Raw genomic sequence first — 13,816 nt, 5'->3', positions numbered from 1 at the left:
GCCACAGGTCATTGAGGGGGAACGTTTCATCGGGGCGGCATCCTGATCCGTGCGGAATTTCAGCAGGCAGCCGGCCACTCCGGGCCACCGGGCCCTGGATATGAACCATGGCCTTTCGCCCGAGAATCAAAAGTCACCAGGCCAGGTTCCTGATGTCAGTTTGCAGGAGGCACTTGGCACTGTCAAACCAGCCACAGTTGCCTGTGGGGGCACCATGTATTGGGCCGGCATCCTGATCCGTGCGGAATTTGAGCAGGCAGCCGGTCTCCGGGCCACCGGGCCCTGGCTATGAACCACGGCCTTTCCCCAGAGAAACAAAAGTCACCAGGCCAGGTTCCTGATGTCAGTTTGCAGGAGACACTTGGCACTGTCAAACCAGCCACAGTTGCTTGAGGGGGCACCTTGCATCTGGGCGGCATCCTCATCCGTGCGGAATTTCAGCAGGCAGCCGGCCACTCCGGGCCACCGGGCCCTGGCTAGGAACCATGGTCTTTCCCCTAGAGAAACAAAAGTCACCAGGCCAGGTTCCTGATGTCAGTTTGCAGGAGGCACTTGGCACTGTCAAACCAGCCACAGGTCCTTGAGGGGGCACATTTCATCGGGGCGGTATCCTGATCCGTGCGGAATTTTAACAGGCAGCCGGCCTCTCCGGGCCACCGGGCCCTGGATATGAACCATGGCCTTTCGCCAGAGAAACAAAAGTCACCAGGCCAGGTTCCTGATGTCAGTTTGCAGGAGGCACTTGGCACTGTCAAACCAGCCACAGTTGCCTGTAGGGGCACCATGTATTGGGCCGGCATCCTGATCCGTGCGGAATTTGAGCAGGCAGCCGGCCTCTCCGGGCCACCGGGCCCTGGCTATGAACCATGGCCTTTCCCCAGAGAAACAAAAGTCACCAGGCCAGGTTCCTGATGTCAGTTTGCAGGAGGCACTTGGCTCTGTCAAACCAGTCACAGTTGCCTGTGCAGGCTCCTTGCATCTGGGCGGCATCCTCATCCGTGCGGAATTTCAGCAGGCAGCCGGCCACTCCGGGCCACCGCGCCCTGCTACAAAAAACAATGGTCTTTCCCCTGAGAAACAAAAGTCACCAGGCCAGGCTCCTGATGTCAGTTTGCAGGAGGCACATTGCGCTGTCAAACCAACCACACTTGCTTGAGGGGGCACCTTGCATCTGGGCGGCATCCTGATCCGTGCGGAATTTCAGCCGGCAGCCGGCCACTCCGTGCCACCGGGCCCCGGCTGTGCACCACAGCCTTTCCCCAGAGAAACAAAAGTCGACAGGCCAGGTTCCTGATGTCAGTTTGCAGGAGGCACGTGGCACGGTCAAACCAGCCACAGTTGCCTGTGGGGGCACCTTGCGTCTCGGAGGTATCCTGATCTGTGCGGAATTTCAGCAGGCAGCCAGCCACTCCGGGCCAACGGGCCCTGGAGAAGAGCAATGGCCTGCCCCCCGAGAAACAAAAGTCAGCAGGCCAGGTTCCTGATGTCAGTTTGCAGGAGGCACGTGGCACAGTCACACCAGCCACAGTTGCCTGTGGGGGCACCTTACATCTGGGAGGTATCCCGATCCATGCGGAATTTGAGCAGGCAGCCGGCCTCTCCGGGCCACCGGGCCCTGGATATGAACCATGGCCTTTCGCCCGAGAATCAAAAGTCACCAGGCCAGGTTCCTGATGTCAGTTTGCAGGAGGCACTTGGCTCTGTCAAACCAGTCACAGTTACCTGTGCAGGCTCCTTGCATCTGGGCGGCATCCTCATCCGTGCGGAATTTCAGCAGGCAGCCGGCCACTCCGTGCCACCGGGCCCCGGCTATGAACCACGGCCTTTCCCCAGAGAAAAAAAAGTCACCAGGCCAGGTTCCTGATGTCAGTTTGCAGGAGGCACTTGGCTCTGTCAAACCAGTCACAGTTTCCTGTGCAGGCTCCTTGCATCTGGGTGGCATCCTCATCCGTGCGGAATTTCAGCAGGCAGCCGGCCACTCCGGGCCACCGTGCCCTGCTACAAAAAACAATGGTCTTTCCCCTGAGAAACAAAAGTCACCAGGCCAGGTTCCTGATGTCAGTTTGCAGGAGGCACTTGGCACTGACAAACCAGCCACAGTTGCTTGAGGGGGCACCTTGCATCTGGGCGGCATCCTGATCCGTGCGGAATTTCAGCAGGCAGCCAGCCACTCCGTGCCACCGGGCCCCGGCTATGAACCACGGCCTTTCCCCAGAGAAACAAAAGTCACCAGGCCAGGTTCCTGATGTCAGTTTGCAGGAGGCACTTGGCTCTGTCAAACCAGTCCCAGTTACCTGTGCAGGCTCCTTGCATCTGGGCGGCATCCTCATCCGTGCGGAATTTCAGCAGGCAGCCGGCCACTCCGGGCCACCACGCCCTGCTACAAAAAACAATGGTCTTTCCCCTGAGAAACAAAAGTCACCAGGCCAGGTTCCTGATGTCAGTTTGCAGGAGGCACATTGCACTGTCAAACGAGCCACAGTTGCTTGAGGGGGCACCTTTCATCGGGGCGGCATCCTGATCTGTGCGGAATTTCCGCAGGCAGCCGGCCTCTCCGGGCCAGCGGGCCCTGGCTATGAACCATGGCCTTTCGCCAGAGAAACAAAAGTCACCAGGCCAGGTTCCTGATGTCAGTTTGCAGGAGGCACTTGGCACTGTCAAACCAGCCACAGTTGCTGGAGGGGGCACCTTTCATCGGGGCGGCATCCTGATCTGTGCCGAATTTCCGCAGGCAGCCGGCCACTCCGTGCCACCGGGCCCCGGCTATGAACCACGGCCTTTCCCCAGAGAAAAAAAAGTCACCAGGCCAGGTTCCTGATGTCAGTTTGCAGGAGGCACTTGGCACTGTCAAACCAGCCAGAGTTGCTTGAAGGGGCACCTTTCATCGGGGCGGTATCCTGATCCGTGCGGAATCTCAGCACGCAGCCTGCCTCTCCAGGCCACCGGGCCCTGGATATGAACCATGGCCTTTCGCCAGATAAACAAAAGTCACCAGGCCAGGTTCCTGATGTCAGTTTGCAGGAGGCACTTGGCACTGTCAAACCAGCCACAGTTGCTTGAGGGGGCACCTTGCATCTGGGCGGCATCCTGATCCGTGCGGAATTTCAACAGGCAGCCGGCCACTCCGTGCCACCGGGCCCCGGCTATGAACCACGGACTTTCCCCAGAGAAACAAAAGTCACCAGGCCAGGTTCCTGATGTCAGTTTGCAGGAGGCACTTGGCTCTGTCAAACCAGTCACAGTTGCCTGTGCAGGCTCCTTGCATCTGGGCGGCATCCTCATCCGTGCGGAATTTCAGCAGGCAGCCGTCCACTCCTGGCCACTGGGCCCTGGCCAAGAACCATGGCCTTTCCCCAGAGAAACAAAAGTCACCAGGCCAGGTTCCTGATGTCAGTTTGCAGGAGGCACTTTGCGCTGTCAAACCAACCACACTTGCTTGAGGGGGCACCTCGCATCTGGGCGGCATCCTGATCCGTGCGGAATTTCAGCAGGCAGCCGGCCACTCCGTGCCACCGGGCCCCGGCTATGAACCACGGCCTTTCCCCAGAGAAACAAAAGTCACCAGGCCAGGTTCCTGATGTCAGTTTGCAGGAGGCACTTGGCACTGTCAAACCAGCCACAGTTGCTTGAGGGGGCACCTTTCATCTGGGCGGTATCCTGATCCGTGCAGAAATTCAGCAGGCAGCCGGCCTCTCAGGGCCACCGGGCACTGGCTATGAACCATGGCCTTTCGCCCGAGAAAAAAAAGTCACGAGGCCCGGTTCCTGATGTCAGTTTGCAGGAGGCACTTGGCACTGTCAAACCAGCCACAGGTACCTGAGGGGGCAACTTTCATCGGGGCGGCATCCTGATCCGTGCGGAATTTCAGCAGGCAGCCGACCACTCCGGGCCAACGGGCCCTGGCTAACAACCATGGCCATTATCCAGAGAAAGAAAAGTCACCAGGCCAGGTTCCTGATGTGAGTTTGCAGGAGGCACTTGGCACTGTCAAACCAGCCACAGTTGCCTGTGGGGACACCTTTCATCTGGGCGGCATCCTGATCCGTGCGGAATTTCAGCAGGCAGCCTGACTCTCCGGGCCACCGGGCCCTGGATATGAACCATGGCCTTTCCCCAGAGAAACAAAAGTCACCAGGCCAGGTTCCTGATGTCAGTTTGCAGGAGGCACTTGGCACTGTCACACCAGCCACAGTTGCCTGTGGGGACACCTTGCATCTGGGCGGCATCCTGATCCGCACGGAATTTCAGCAGGCAGCCGGCCTCTCCGGGCCACCGGGCCCTGGATATGAACCATGGCCTTTCCCCAGAGAAAAAAAAGTCACCAGGCCAGGTTCCTGATGTCAGTTTGCAGTAGGCACTTGGCACGGTCAAACCAACCACAGTTGCTTGAGGGGGCACTTTTCATCCGGGCGGCATCCTGATCCGTGCGGAATTTCAGCAGGCAGCCGGCCACTCCTGGCCACCGGGCCCTGGATATGAACCATGGCCTTTAGCCGGAGAAAGAAAAGTCACCAGGCCAGGTTCCTGATGTCAGTTTGCAGGAGGCACTTGGCACTGTCAAACCAGCCACAGTTGCCTGTGGGGACACCTTGCATCTGGGCGGCATCCTGATCCGTGCGGAATTTGAGCAGTCAGCCGGCCACTCCGTGCCACCGGGTCCCGGCTATGAACCCCGGCCTTTCCCCAGAGAAACAAAAGTCAACAGGCCAGGTTCCTGATGTCAGTTTGCAGGAGGCACATGGCACTGTCAAACCAGCCACAGTTGCTTGAGGGGGCACCTTTCATCGGGGCGGTATCCTGATCCGTGCGGAATTTCAGCAGGCAGCCGGCCACTCCGGGCCACCGGGCCCTGGCTAAGAATCATGGCCTTTCCCCAGAGAAAAAAAAGTCACCAGGCCAGGTTCCTGATGTCAGTTTGCAGGAGGCACTTGGCACTGTCAAACCAGCCACAGTTGCTTGAGGGGGCACCTTTCATCGGGGCGGTATCCTGATCCGTGCGGAATTTTAAGAGGCAGCCGGCCTCTCCGGGCCACCGGGCCCTGTCTAAGTACTATGGCCTTTCCCCAGAGAAACAAAAGTCAGCAGGCCAGGTTCCTGATGTCAGTTTGCAGGAGGCACTTGGCACTGTCAAATCAGCCACACTTGCTTGAGGGGGCACCTTGCATCTGGGCGGCATCCTGATCCGTGCGGAATCTCAGCACGCAGCCTGCCTCTCCAGGCCACCGGGCCCTGGCTATGAACCATGGCCTTTCGCCCGAGAAACAAAAGTCACCAGGCCAGGTTCCTGATGTCAGTTTGCAGGAGGCACTTGGCACTGTCAAACCAGCCACAGTTGCTTGAGGGGGCACATTTCATCGGGGCGGTATCCTCATCCGTGCGGAATTTCAGCAGGCAGCCGGCCACTCCGGGCCACCGGGCCCTGCTACAAAAAACAATGGTCTTTCCCCTAGAGAAACAAAAGTCACCAGGCCAGGTTCCTGATGTCAGTTTGCAGGAGGCACTTGGCACTGACAAACCAGCCACAGGTCCTTGAGGGGGAACGTTTCATCGGGGCGGCATCCTGATCCGTGCGGAATTTCAGCAGGCAGCCGGCCACTCCGGGCCACCGGGCCCTGGATATGAACCATGGCCTTTCGCCCGAGAATCAAAAGTCACCAGGCCAGGTTCCTGATGTCAGTTTGCAGGAGGCACTTGGCACTGTCAAACCAGCCACAGTTGCCTGTGGGGGCACCATGTATTGGGCCGGCATCCTGATCCGTGCGGAATTTGAGCAGGCAGCCGGTCTCCGGGCCACCGGGCCCTGGCTATGAACCACGGCCTTTCCCCAGAGAAACAAAAGTCACCAGGCCAGGTTCCTGATGTCAGTTTGCAGGAGGCACTTGGCACTGTCAAACCAGCCACAGTTGCTTGAGGGTCACCTTGCATCTGGGCGGCATCCTCATCCGTGCGGAATTTCAGCAGGCAGCCGGCCACTCCGGGCCACCGGGCCCTGGCTAGGAACCATGGCCTTTCGCCCGAGAAACAAAAGTCACCAGGCCAGGTTCCTGATGTCAGTTTGCAGGAGGCACTTGGCACTGTCAAACCAGCCACAGTTGCTTGAGGGGGCACATTTCATCGGGGCGGTATCCTGATCCGTGCGGAATTTTAACAGGCAGCCGGCCTCTCCGGGCCACCGGGCCCTGGATATGAACCATGGCCTTTCGCCAGAGAAACAAAAGTCACCAGGCCAGGTTCCTGATGTCAGTTTGCAGGAGGCACTTGGCACTGTCAAACCAGCCACAGTTGCCTGTAGGGGCACCATGTATTGGGCCGGCATCCTGATCCGTGCGGAATTTGAGCAGGCAGCCGGCCTCTCCGGGCCACCGGGCCCTGGCTATGAACCATGGCCTTTCCCCAGAGAAACAAAAGTCACCAGGCCAGGTTCCTGATGTCAGTTTGCAGGAGGCACTTGGCTCTGTCAAACCAGTCACAGTTGCCTGTGCAGGCTCCTTGCATCTGGGCGGCATCCTCATCCGTGCGGAATTTCAGCAGGCAGCCGGCCACTCCGGGCCACCGCGCCCTGCTACAAAAAACAATGGTCTTTCCCCTGAGAAACAAAAGTCACCAGGCCAGGCTCCTGATGTCAGTTTGCAGGAGGCACATTGCACTGTCAAACCAGCCACAGTTGCTTGAGGGGGCACCTTTCATCGGGGCGGCATCCTGATCTGTGCGGAATTTCCGCAGGCAGCCGGCCTCTCCGGGCCAGCGGGCCCTGGCTATGAACGATGGTCTTTCGCCCGAGAATCAAAAGTCACGAGGCCCGTTTCCTGATGTCAGTTTGCAGTCGGCACTTGGCACGGTCAAAGCAGCCACAGTTGCTTGAGGGGGCACCTTTCATCGGGGCGGCATCCTGATCAGAGCGAAATTTCAGCAGGCAGCCGGCCACTCTGGGCCACCGGGCCCCGGCTATGAACCATGGCCTTTCGCCCGAGAATCAAAAGTCACCAGGCCAGGTTCCTGATGTCAGTTTGCAGGAGGCACATGGCACTGTCAAACCAGCCACAGTTGCTTGAGGGGGCACCTTTCATCGGGGCGGTATCCTGATCCGTGCGGAATTTCAGCAGGCAGCCGGCCACTCCGGGCCACCGGGCCCTGGATATGAACCATGGCCTTTCGCCCGAGAATCAAAAGTCACCAGGCCAGGTTCCTGATGTCAGTTTGCAGGAGGCACATGGCACTGTCAAACCAGCCACAGTTGCTTGAGGGGGCACCTTTCATCAGGCCGGCATCCTGATCTGTGTGGAATTTCCGCAGGCAGCCGGCCTCTCCGGGCCAGCGGGCCCTGGCTATGAACCATGGCCTTTCGCCCGAGAATCAAAAGTCACCAGGCCAAGTTCCTGATGTGAGTTTGCAGGAGGCACTTGGCACGGTCAAACCAGCCACAGTTGCCTGTGGGGGCACCATGTATTGGGCCGGCATCCTGATCCGTGGGGAATTTGAGCAGGCAGCCGGTCTCCGGGCCACCAGGCCCTGGCTATGAACCACGGCCTTTCCCCAGAGAAACAAAAGTCACCAGGCCAGGTTCCTGATGTCAGTTTGCAGGAGGCACTTGGCACTGTCAAACCAGCCACAGTTGCTTGAGGGGGCACCTTGCATCTGGGCGGCATCCTGATCCGTGCGGAATTTCAGCAGGCAGCCGGCCACTCCGGGCCACCGGGCCCTGGCTAGGAACCATGGCCTTTCCCCAGAGAAACAAAAGTCTCCAGGCCAGGTTCCTGATGTCAGTTTGCAGGAGGCACTTGGCACTGTCAAACCAGCCACAGTTGCTTGAGGGGGCACATTTCATCGGGGCGGTATCCTGATCCGTGCGGAATTTTAACAGGCAGCCGGCCGCTCCGGGCCACCGGGCCCTGGATATGAACCATGGCCTTTCGCCAGAGAAACAAAAGTCACCAGGCCAGGTTCCTGATGTCAGTTTGCAGGAGGCACTTGGCGCTGTCAAACCAGCCACACTCGCTTGAGGGGGCACCTTGCATCTGGGCGGCATCCTGATCCGTGTGGTATTTCAGCAGGCAGCCGACCACTCTGTGCCACCGGGCCCCGGCTATGAACCACGGACTTTCCCCAGAGAAACAAAAGTCACCAGGCCAGGTTCCTGATGTCAGTTTACAGGAGGCACTTGGCTCTGTCAAACCAGTCACAGTTGCCTGTGCAGGCTCCTTGCATCTGGGCGGCATCCTCATCCGTGCGGAATTTCAGCAGGCAGCCGGCCACTCCGGGCCGCCGCGCCCTGCTACAAAAAACAATGGTCTTTCCCCTGAGAAATAAAAGTCACCAGGCCAGGCTCCTGATGTCAGTTTGCAGGAGGCACATGGCACTGTCAAACCAGCCACAGTTGCTGGAGGGGGCACCTTTCATCGGGGCGGCATCCTGATCTGTGCCGAATTTCCGCAGGCAGCCGGCCTCTCCGGGCCACCGGGCCCTGGATATGAACCATGGCCTTTCGCCAGAGAAACAAAAGTCACCAGACCAGGTTCCTGATGTCAGTTTGCAGGAGGCACTTTGCGCTGTCAAACCAACCACATTTGCTTGAGGGGGCACCTTGCATCTGGGCAGCATCCTGATCCGTGCGGAATTTCAGCCGGCAGCCGGCCACTCCGCGCCACCGGGCCCCGGCTATGAACCACAGCCTTTCCCCAGAGAAACAAAAGTCGACAGGCCAGGTTCCTGATGTCAGTTTGCAGGAGGCACTTGGCACGGTCAAACCAGCCACAGTTGCCTGTGGGGGCACCTTGCGTCTCGGAGGTATCCTGATCTGTGCGGAATTTCAGCAGGCAGCCAGCCACTCCGGGCCAACGGGCCCTGGAGAAGAGCGATGGCCTGTCCCCCGAGAAACAAAAGTCAGCAGGCCAGGTTCCTGATGTCAGTTTGCAGGAGGCACTTGGCACTGTCACACCAGCCACAGTTGCCTGTGGGGGCACCTTACATCTGGGAGGTATCCTGATCCATGCGGAATTTGAGCAGGCAGCCGGCCTCTCCGGGCCAGCGGGCCCTGGATATGAACCATGGCCTTTCCCCAGAGAAACAAAAGTCACCAGGCCAGGTTCCTAATGTCAGTTTGCAGGAGGCACTTGGCACTGTCAAACCAGCCACAGTTGCTTGAGGGGGCACCTTTCATCTGGGCGGTATCCTGATCCGTGCGGAATCTCAGCACGCAGCCTGCCTCTCCAGGCCACCGGGCCCTGGATATGAACCATGGCCTTTCGCCAGAGAAACAAAAGTCACCAGGCCAGGTTCCTGATGTCAGTTTGCAGGAGGCACTTGGCACTGTCAAACCAGCCACAGTTGCTTGAGGGGGCACCTTGCATCTGGGCGGCATCCTGATCCGTGCGGAATTTCAACAGGCAGCCGGCCACTCCGTGCCACCGGGCCCCGGCTACGAACCACGGACTTTCCCCAGAGAAACAAAAGTCACCAGGCCAGGTTCCTGATGTCAGTTTGCAGGAGGCACTTGGCTCTGTCAAACCAGTCACAGTTGCCTGTGCAGGCTCCTTGCATCTGGGCGGCATCCTGATCCGTGCGGAATTTCAGCAGGCAGCCGGCCACTCCGGGCCACCGGGCCCTGGCTAGGAACCATGGCCTTTCGCCCGAGAAACAAAAGTCACCAGGCCAGGCTCCTGATGTCAGTTTGCAGGAGGCACATTGCACTGTCAAACCAGCCACAGTTGCTTGAGGGGGCACCTTTCATCGGGGCGGCATCCTGATCTGTGCGGAATTTCCGCAGGCAGCCGGCCTCTCCGGGCCAGCGGGCCCTGGCTATGAACCATGGCCTTTCGCCCGAGAAACAAAAGTCACCAGGCCAGGTTCCTGATGTCAGTTTGCAGGAGGCACTTGGCACTGTCAAACCAGCCACAGTTGCCTGTAGGGGCACCATGTATTGGGCCGGCATCCTGATCCGTGCGGAATTTGAGCAGGCAGCCGGCCTCTCAGGGCCACCGGGCCCTGGCTATGAACCATGGCCTTTCGCCAGAGAAACAAAAGTCACCAGGCCAGGTTCCTGATGTCAGTTTGCAGGAGGCACATGGCACTGTCACACCAGCCACAGTTGCCTGGGGGGGCACCTTACATCTGGGAGGTATCCTGATCCGTGCGGAATTTGAGCAGGCAGCCGGCCTCTCCGGGCCCCCGGGCCCTGGATATGAACCATGGCCTTTCCCCAGAGAAACAAAAGTCACCAGGCCAGGTTCCTAATGTCAGTTTGCAGGAGGCACTTGGCACTGTCAAACCAGCCACAGTTGCTTGAGGGGGCACCTTTCATCTGGGCGGTATCCTGATCCGTGCGGAATCTCAGCAGGCAGCCTACCTCTCCAGGCCACCGGGCCCTGGATATGAACCATGGCCTTTCGCCAGAGAAACAAAAGTCACCAGGCCAGGTTCCTGATGTCAGTTTGCAGGAGGCACTTGGCACTGTCAAACCAGCCACAGTTGCTTGAGGGGGCACCTTGCATCTGGGCGGCATCCTGATCCGTGCGGAATTTCAACAGGCAGCCGGCCACTCCGTGCCACCGGGCCCCGGCTACGAACCACGGACTTTCCCCAGAGAAACAAAAGTCACCAGGCCAGGTTCCTGATGTCAGTTTGCAGGAGGCACTTGGCTCTGTCAAACCAGTCACAGTTGCCTGTGCAGGCTCCTTGCATCTGGGCGGCATCCTCATCCGTGCGGAATTTCAGCAGGCAGCCGTCCACTCCTGGCCACTGGGCCCTGGCTAAGAACCATGGCCTTTCCCCAGAGAAACAAAAGTCACCAGGCCAGGTTCCTGATGTCAGTTTGCAGGAGGCACTTGGCACTGTCAAACCAGCCACAGTTGCTTGAGGGGGCACCTTTCATCGGGGCGGCATCCTGATCCGTGCGGAATTTCAGCAGGCAGCCGGCCACTCTGGGCCACAGCGCCCTGGCTATGAACCATGGCCTTTCGCCAGAGAAACAAAAGTCAACAGGCCAGGTTCCTGATGTCAGTTTGCAGGAGGCACATGGCACTGTCAAACCAGCCACAGTTGCTGGAGGGGGCACCTTTCATCGGGGCGGCATCCTGATCTGTGCGGAATTTCCGCAGGCAGCCGGCCTCTCCGGGCCACCGGGCCCTGGATATGAACCATGGCCTTTCGCCAGCGAAACAAAAGTCACCAGGCCAGGTTCCTGATGTCAGTTTGCAGGAGGCACTTGGCACGGTCAAACCAGCCACAGTTGCCTGTGGGGGCACCTTGCGTCTCGGAGGTATCCTGATCTGTGCGGAATTTCAGCAGGCAGCCAGCCATTCCAGGCCAACGGGCCCTGGAGAAGAGCGATGGCCTGTCCCCCGAGAAACAAAAGTCAGCAGGCCAGGTTCCTGATGTCAGTTTGCAGGAGGCACTTGGCACTGTCAAACCAGCCACAGTTGCCTGTGGGGGCACATTTCATCGGGGCGGCATCCTGATCGGAGCGAAATTTCAGCAGGCAGCCGGCCACTCTGGGCCACCGGGCCCTGGCTATGAACCATGGCCTTTCCCCAGAGAAGCAGAAGTCACCCGGACAGGTTCCTGATGTCAGATTGCAGGAGGCACATGGCACTGTCAAACCAGCCACAGTTGCCTGTGGGGGCACCATGCATTGGGCCGGCATCCTGATCCGTGCGGAATTTCCGCAGGCAGCCGTCCTCTCCGGGCCACCGGGCCCTGGCTATGAACCATGGCTTTTCGCCAGAGAAACAAAAGTCACCAGGCCAGGTTCCTGATGTCAGTTTGCAGGAGGCACTTTGCGCTGTCAAACCAACCACACTTGCTTGAGGGGGCACCTTGCATCTGGGCGGCATCCTGATCTGTGCGGAATTTCAGCAGGCAGCCGGCCACTCCGTGCCACCGGGCCCCGGCTATGAACCACGGACATTCCCCAGAGAAACAAAAGTCACCAGGCCAGGTTCCTGATGTCAGTTTGCAGGAGGCACTTGGCACTGTCAAACCAGCCACAGTTGCTTGAGGGGGCACCTTTCATCTGGGCGGTATCCTGATCCGTGCAGAATTTCGGCAGGCAGCCGGCCACTCAGAGCCACCGGGCCCTGGCTATGAACCATGGCCTTTCGCCCGAGAAAAAAATGTCACGAGGCCCGGTTCCTGATGTCAGTTTGCAGGAGGCACTTGGCACTGTCAAACCAGCCACAGTTGCCTGTGGGGACACCTTGCATCTGGGCGGCATCCTGATCCGTGCGGAATTTCAGCAGGCAGCCGGCCTCTCCGGGCCACCGGGCCCTGGATATGAACCATGGCCTTTCCCCAGAGAAACAAAAGTCACCAGGCCAGGTTCCTGATGTCAGTTTGCAGGAGGCACTTGGCACTGTCAAACCAGCCACAGTTGCCTGTGGGGGCACCATGCATTGGGCCGGCATCCTCATCCGTGCGGAATTTCAGCAGGCAGCCGGCCACTCCGGGCCACCGCGCCCTGCTACAAAAAACAATGGTCTTTCCCCTGAGAAATAAAAGTCACCAGGCCAGGCTCCTGATGTCAGTTTGCAGGAGGCACATTGCACTGTCAAACCAGCCACAGTTGCTTGAGGGGGCACCTTTCATCGGGGCGGCATCCTGATCTGTGCGGAATTTCCACAGGCAGCCGGCCTCTCCGGGCCAGCGGGCCCTGGCTATGAACCATGGCCTTTCGCCCGAGAATCAAAAGTCACCAGGCCAGGTTCCTGATGTCAGTTTGCAGGAGGCACTTGGCACTGTCAAACCAGCCACAGTTGCTTGAGGGGGCACCTTTCATCGGGGCGGTATCCTGATCCGTGCGGAATTTGAGCAGGCAGCCGGCCTCTCCGGGCCACCGGGCCCTGGCTATGAACCATGGCCTTTCGCCAGAGAAACAAAAGTCACCAGGCCACGTTCCTGATGTCAGTTTGCAGGAGGCACATGGCACTGTCAAACCAGCCACAGTTGCTGGAGGGGGCACCTTTCATCGGGGCGGCATCCTGATCTGTGCCGAATTTCCGCAGGCAGCCGGCCTCTCCGGGCCACCGGGCCCTGGATATGAACCATGGCCTTTCGCCAGAGAAACAAAAGTCACCAGACCAGGTTCCTGATGTCAGTTTGCAGGAGGCACTTTGCGCTGTCAAACCAACCACATTTGCTTGAGGGGGCACCTTGCATCTGGGCGGCATCCTGATCCGTGCGGAATTTCAGCCGGCAGCCGGCCACTCCGCGCCACCGGGCCCCGGCTATGAACCACAGCCTTTCCCCAGAGAAACAAAAGTCGACAGGCCAGGTTCCTGATGTCAGTTTGCAGGAGGCACTTGGCACGGTCAAACCAGCCACAGTTGCCTGTGGGGGCACCTTGCGTCTCGGAGGTATCCTGATCTGTGCGGAATTTCAGCAGGCAGCCAGCCACTCCGGGCCAACGGGCCCTGGAGAAGAGCGATGGCCTGTCCCCCGAGAAACAAAAGTCAGCAGGCCAGGTTCCTGATGTCAGTTTGCAGGAGGCACTTGGCACTGTCACACCAGCCACAGTTGCCTGTGGGGGCACCTTACATCTGGGAGGTATCCTGATCCATGCGGAATTTGAGCAGGCAGCCGGCCTCTCCGGGCCCCCGGGCCCTGGATATGAACCATGGCCTTTCCCCAGAGAAACAAAAGTCACCAGGCCAGGTTCCTAATGTCAGTTTGCAGGAGGCACTTGGCACTGTCAAACCAGCCACAGTTGCTTGAGGGGGCACCTTTCATCTGGGCGGTATCCTGATCCGTGCGGAATCTCAGCACGCAGCCTGCCTCTCCAGGCCACCGGGCCCTGGATATGAACCATGGCCTTTCGCCAGAGAAA

The sequence above is a fragment of the Passer domesticus genome, chromosome W (genome assembly GCF_036417665.1).
Source record: "Passer domesticus isolate bPasDom1 chromosome W, bPasDom1.hap1, whole genome shotgun sequence".
In the NCBI taxonomy this organism is placed as follows: Eukaryota; Metazoa; Chordata; class Aves; order Passeriformes; family Passeridae; genus Passer; species Passer domesticus.
The sequence above is the reverse complement of the archived record's forward strand: the minus strand, read 5'-3'. Positions refer to the sequence as shown.